The following is a 6,484-nucleotide window of genomic DNA, read 5'->3' as shown; positions in this document are numbered from 1 at the left end:
ATTGACAGCTGACTTCTGCTCAGCTTTATCCTAAGTGCCTGGCCTGCAACCTGGCCCTCTGCCCCTGCCCCAAGCACTTCCTGCACCTGGTTTCCTTTTTAATCAGAATTCTAGACACATCCTTCGTTCAGCAATAGACAATACTCATCTGCCTGCAATAAGCAGACATGTAATTTTCGTTGGGCCTATCCTTTAGTAAAACTGGTTTAAAAACCTAGCCCTTCTCAAAAAGCGCTCACTCCTTTATTTCCTTTTTTTAAAGAAAACTCTACTATGGAAACAATCCAAAAAGTACATAAAGTTTTATGCACAAGACCACCAAAAAAAACCCCACAAAAAACAAAAAACAAAACAAAACTGTGTGTATGTGTTCAACAGCTGTTGAATGATGAAAGTTATACATATTCAGCTGACAGAATAATATAGCCTTTGTGACTTTTAAAGGTGTAGAACCAAGCTTGTGATAGAATCTTAAATGAAAAATACTAGGCACCAAGCTCTCTCTGTCTATACTAATCTGTCTGTCCTTCTAATAAAGATAGCATCTATATTCTTAAATATGTTCAAGGAAAAAGGACTAGCAGACAACATGCCAACGTATTTTGTCTGGGTGACAGGAATACAGGCATGCTTTTTTACCTCCTAACTTTTCGAATTATTTTCAATGAGCCTGCATTACCTTTTACAAAAAAAGTAGTGAGATTTTTTGTGTAAAATCTCACACATAGAGATTATCGGCTCCTAAAAAAGAACAAAAACAAAACAAAAAAACAGGAACAAGCCAACAACTACAGTCCTAGCCTCCCAGGGAGGCAAATCCTCCTCCTCCTCTCTGGGCTTGGTGAGGGGCTTTGGAGAGGCGGCTGGGGATCGAGAAGCAGCTACCCCACACACCCAGACCAGAGATTAAAATCACTGCCAAACAACTCAGCAAGAGCCAATGATATAGCCACTGGCCCTCATCTGTGTAGGAGAGGAGCCGGCTGAGGCCAGGCTGGAAAGCAGAACCTGAAACACCGAGGGTGTGAGTCAGCCCTTCTGCCGTCTAAGGACAAATCCCTTTAGGCCACGTTCACCCATAGCCAGCTCCCTGCCAGATCCTGTCCCCAACCCCCAAGCCACCACAACCTTCCAGCCTGAAGACCTCTGACCTTTAGAACAGGATTCGAGATCTCTCCCCAAGCTGGTGACCTGCGTGGGCCCCGGTAAACAGAGAGGCCCCTGCCACTGAGGCCTTTACAAGTACAGCCGCGGTCTGGTTCCCAGGACCCCTCAGCAAGTTAAGGGGCAGGAAGGGCCCTGTGGTGGTCACAGAAGCCCATCCCATGCCTTGTTCACTCCCACAGGAGCAGGGTCTGCCTGGCGAGGCTTCATAGTGACCTCACTGTCCCAAGACCACACTGGGCAGTGCCAGAGCCGAATGGAAAATAGCCACAGTGCCAGGCCTCAAGGGATGTAGGCAGAAAGGGGGGACCATTTGTCTGAAAAGACAGCTGTATTGGTGCTTAAAAGGGTAAGAAAAATTGGAATTTCCAGGTGGATGTGGATTCAAGCAGAATTCCAGTCTCTGCTTCTTGCGAACGGGCAGGGAACAACGGGTAGGAGCCACTGGGTAAGCGGCTGGAGAAATCAACCAGGTTTGACTTGACCACAGGATGATCGGGCTCATCCCACACACACACCCAGAACCCAGCTGAGCCCCCAGAGTCTGGAAGGCCCCAAGGGCAGAATCCAATGGAAGGGTTGGGGCTACCTGGGCATTAACTGTCCAGCCATTCACAACCCATAAATTAGCCAATTCCCAGGCTGGGCATTCCTACCCTGCTTGTTACCCAAAGACTGTAACACCCTGCCATATGGCTGCTAATGTCTCATCACAGTCATTATAAAGCAGCAAGTTAAAGATGACCCAGCAGAGCTAATATGAGGCTTCAGAAATTAGAGGAACATTTTCTCACACAATCAAATAAAACCAGGACTGAAGAACTTTGATACCAACTCTGGAAGTCTGAATGAGAGAAAGAAATAAGGAAGAAAAGAAGGAAAGGAGGGTGGCTAAGGCAAGGGAGAGACTAAACACACACACACACACACACACACACACACACACGCACACGCACACACGTTTCCTTCAATGTCATCAGCACAGTTTAATTGTGCCTCCTCTGCTGAGTTCCTATAAAGACTGTCAGCTTCCTCTTTCTAGCTTTGGTGCCCAGCACAGGACAGGCATATTGTTGGAATTTAATGAATGAAGTTACCAGATGCTTTAGCCATCAAGGACATCCAGGCAAGCTGCCATCGTGTAAAATCTCACCAAGGGACCCAAAAACACACCTCACAAGATCTTCCCAGGATCTCCATGCCACACCAGGCTGCCCTGAGCCTCCGAACTAGGTACCTACTGAGCAATAACCTCAAGGTAGAGCACGGGGCGGGCAGGCTCTCTTGGGAGCACGCCCATGCCTTTCTTCCCTCTCAGGGTGTATCTTTACTTTTCTCTCCTAAACGCTAAGGGTCCAAACAAGAGCACTGGGGAGCAGCAGCTCACCCCAGGCTTACCCCGTGAATCTGTCTCCAAGGCCCCCTTTTCTCTGACTTTCCAGTGACTAACGGCAGTCCAGCATGGCACATGTCTTTAGTATGCTTCTGGAGAGCCAAAGCAGAGGATCCCGCAGGCTCTCTCTCCTGTTGCTTCTTCCACCCTAAGCCTTCCACCCTTCCTCTGTTTCACTGTCCCCAGCTTTAATAAACACACTCTCGAAATAAAAAGTAAATTAAGGAAAAGAAAAGAGCACTGGGCGGGGAAGCAGGAGACTGGGTTCCAGCCCCAGCAAGCCGCTCCCCACTAGCACAATGAGGGCTGGGGGCCAGGGGACTAGAGAGTCCCGTCCTGGGATGCTATGTTTCCAAGACACTGCCGTTCCAGCCCAATCCGACATTTGGTTCTCGATCCCTGTGCCCCAAGGAGTTTCCACCGGGTTCATCAGGCGAAGGCTCCCACACTTGCTCCGAGTCTGGGAAGAACTACAGCAGGCGGGGATCGGGCCTGCCCCCATCCGAAAGCCAGACAGCCATGGCGGGTATTTCTCAATCTCAGCTTGTTGGACTAGAAGGCATGTCTGTGTGGATGTCAATAAATATTTTCCCTAGAAAAGCAACAGGACAATACGGGTTTACAAAACTAGTTACATAACCTCCCAAAGCTTGAAGATCTGGACACAAGGGAGGCTCCTTGTGCGTCCCCTAACCCTTAGGATGAGGCTCCACCCCAAACTGGAAGGTGATGAGGTCCCAAGACTCAACCCCAAAGTGGGGAGAGAGCCCTTTCCTGAGCAGAGGCCAAGACAGATGTCCTCAAAGTACACACTGTCCTGGGCTTGCGGCCACAGGTGTGCACATGAGGGAGAGGCGGGGGGCGAGGACGGCATGCTGGTAGAGAAACACCTGAGAGCTGAGAGCTCTGCAGAGATTCAGCAAATGCTTTGTCTTCCAGTGGGGCACAAACTGAGGCAGAGGCCTGGCTGACAGCCCCCACAAAAGCCAGGGAAACTGGTTTATGAACAAATGGCTCCCAGAGCCCTGGCTACCTGCAGCTGCTATTTGTTGGCCCAGGTGCCCATGACTTTCTGGTGCCCACCTGTAGATCAGCGTCTTCCTCATGGCACAGCTGGGCAAGAGGGGCCTCTGGGGTTTAAGTAGTCTCATACTCACCACCACTCACTGCCCCCATGTACCCTTGAGGGGACTGTGCCAAAAGCCCCAGGCCCCAGTGGAGTCCTCAGGTCAGCCCTACCTCCTCTAACCAGTCCAACCTGAGGTACTGCCCCCTCCCTACCCAGCCCCTCTCTGGGATGGCAGTGCCAGCGCCAGTCGTCACATTGAGCTGCCGCCAAACCTGAGCAGAGATAACAATGCAAGGTCACTGCTCCTCCCAGGCTGACTACATTGAAGGCAAACACCCAGGCAGCCAGGAAAGGGGCCTCACCACCACAGTTCAGTGGAGTATATGCTGCTCCGCCCTCGGGTGGGCGGGGAGGATACCACCCACAGGCCTGATCACCCTGGGAGAACTCAGGAGCCTCACACTAGCTTATGGGGGGGCCAGGGCCTACTATGGCTCCAAATACTATAGCCTACCCTGCGTTACACAGAGAGTGTAGACGGAGACGGGATTCAAACCAAGTCTATCTGAAGTCAATCTCAAAGCTCTGACAACCAACAATGGATCTAATAGTGACCCATCAACAGCCAAGCATGGCTCCCCCATGGAAGGGCATGGCGGTGACCCACCATCCACCTGCCGGGAGGGATCGAAGCATCTGCTCCAGACCCCTGGACACCAGAAAGTAGAGCCACACTGTAGAAAGGAACTGCAAGTAGTGAAAAGGCCACAGCTCTAACCCCCACGGATGCTTTCTCCCACCAACCTCAAAACCACCCCACAAGGGCTTTGGCAGACACCTGCCCAGCTGAACAGATGGGCCATCCCACCCCGCAACACACACACACACACACACACACACTCTCTCTCTCTCTCTCTCTCTCTCTCTCCCAGGAAGACTTTCAGCTCTCTTAAGGCTCCCTCCCAGCCAGGAACTTCCCCTCTGAGAACTGCACCCAACCACTCAAACCTAAGGGCTCAATTAAAATGGAGAAAAACCCTCCGCCTTCACTTTCATGGCTGCCACACAAAGACAGCCAAGCTGGAGAACACCCAGGGCCTCTCTCCTCACTCTCCCAAAGCTTATCTCTCAGAAAGTCCCTTCGGGCCACCAATTCGGAGTTAACTCAGAGACGCCAGTAACTGCTCACCCAGTAACTGCTCACCGGTTACCAGGAACACTATTATAAAACAATGCAGGGTGCGCTACCACAGCCTCTCATGATTCATCCGGAAGGCCCGACACTTCAAACATCAATCAGATGAACTTTGGGGTACTTTCATTTGCTAATTAATTTCTCTTTCTTTCTGCTTCAAGTCCAGGCAACTATTACAAAAACAAAAGGACCGAGCGACAGTGCTGTGATGGGGGACACTGGCCACTCTGGAGTAAGGGAACTCACTCTTTCTTCCTTCTTTTCTCAAACTCTCCACGGGAGTCTGAAAATAAAACTTCAAGTCCCAAGTCCTAGTTGTCACATACTTAACATACACAATCTCGTTTCGTTCTAAAAATAACCGGGTGAGATAAACATAGACGACCTCACTTTATACATGAGAGACTGGGAGGAACGGTATCTCAGGCACTCGCGGCGGGGCAAAGGTTCGACTTCATTCTATGGGACTAGTGTGCTTCCCAGAGACCATCATCAAGTCCAAAAGAATTCCATTTTCTGCTTTAAGAAAAGTCCCCCCGATGACCACAATTCATGTCCGACCAACTGCTAGAGCTTCCTCCCAAACTGGATATAAAAATGTTGAAGTAATTATGGGAGAAGTTGAGCAAGAGCATGTAAGAGGCCTGCTCTGCCAGGATTCAGCGGAAAAGTGTAAGAGTTCCTATTGGCAGGATGCCTGCCTGCTTGCCAGGGCCCCTCACGGGGAACGGCATTCTCTCAACCCTGGCATGAGAAATGAGCAGCCACCTGTCTGGTCATCTTGGAAGCAAACCTGTGGCCGCGTGGGGCTTGACTGCCTGTGGATACAGGTCAAGAAAAGTCCCAGAGGAGGCTCAGCCTCCTCCTGACACAGGGAACTGGATCGACCCGCCCAAGCTCCCAGTCTAGTTGAAAGAGAGGCTGGTGATTAAGGTTCACATCCTCTGGGCGAGATCACTGCGACTCCAGGCTGCTCCTGGAAAGGGTCAACTGGGTGCTAACTGGTTATCCCTCAGCCCTTCAGGCTCACATTTTCATTCCCACAAACACCACCGCCCCTGGAAGGACTCCCTCATGGAGGTTTGGGGAACCTACAAAACGATGACAATTTACTGCGGGTTTACCCTCCTTAATACAAACCTTTGTTTACACTGCTTTAGCTAATCTTCCAAAATGACTTCTGGGAATGGGTACCATTTATTATCCCCATTAAACAGGCGAGAAACCAGAAGTTTAGGGAGAAGTCACTTGCCTGGATGCTCAGGAAAAAGGTTAAGCCACTAGCTGAGAGTGGTTCTGAGGAAGACAAGTGAACTGGCAGATCAGCTCCCTGTCCCCCAAACTGGAGTGGGTGACTCTGAGCCGCCTTGTGGTCCCAACCAGAGTCAGCAGGGCGAAGGCTGTCCCGAGCCCTAAGCACTCAACATCCCAAACTCCCTGAGGCTTGGGCCAGAGCAGGGAAGTCTCCAAGCCTCCTCTCTGGTTCCGGGGCCAGAGGGCCCTGCGGCTTCCCCAGCCGGCCCCCCGCCCGGGCTTCCAACTTGAACCCAAAGGGACGCCCCTCCCAACCTCTCACCCCACCCAGCCCGGAACCGCTTTTGGGATTAGGGACTGATCCGGAACAGGCAGGCGGGCTGTCCGGGAGGAGGGCGCGGGCGCACGT

This window comes from Myotis brandtii, unplaced genomic scaffold (assembly GCF_000412655.1).
Source record: "Myotis brandtii unplaced genomic scaffold, ASM41265v1 scaffold1270, whole genome shotgun sequence".
Lineage (NCBI taxonomy): Eukaryota > Metazoa > Chordata > Mammalia > Chiroptera > Vespertilionidae > Myotis > Myotis brandtii.
The sequence above is the reverse complement of the archived record's forward strand: the minus strand, read 5'-3'. Positions refer to the sequence as shown.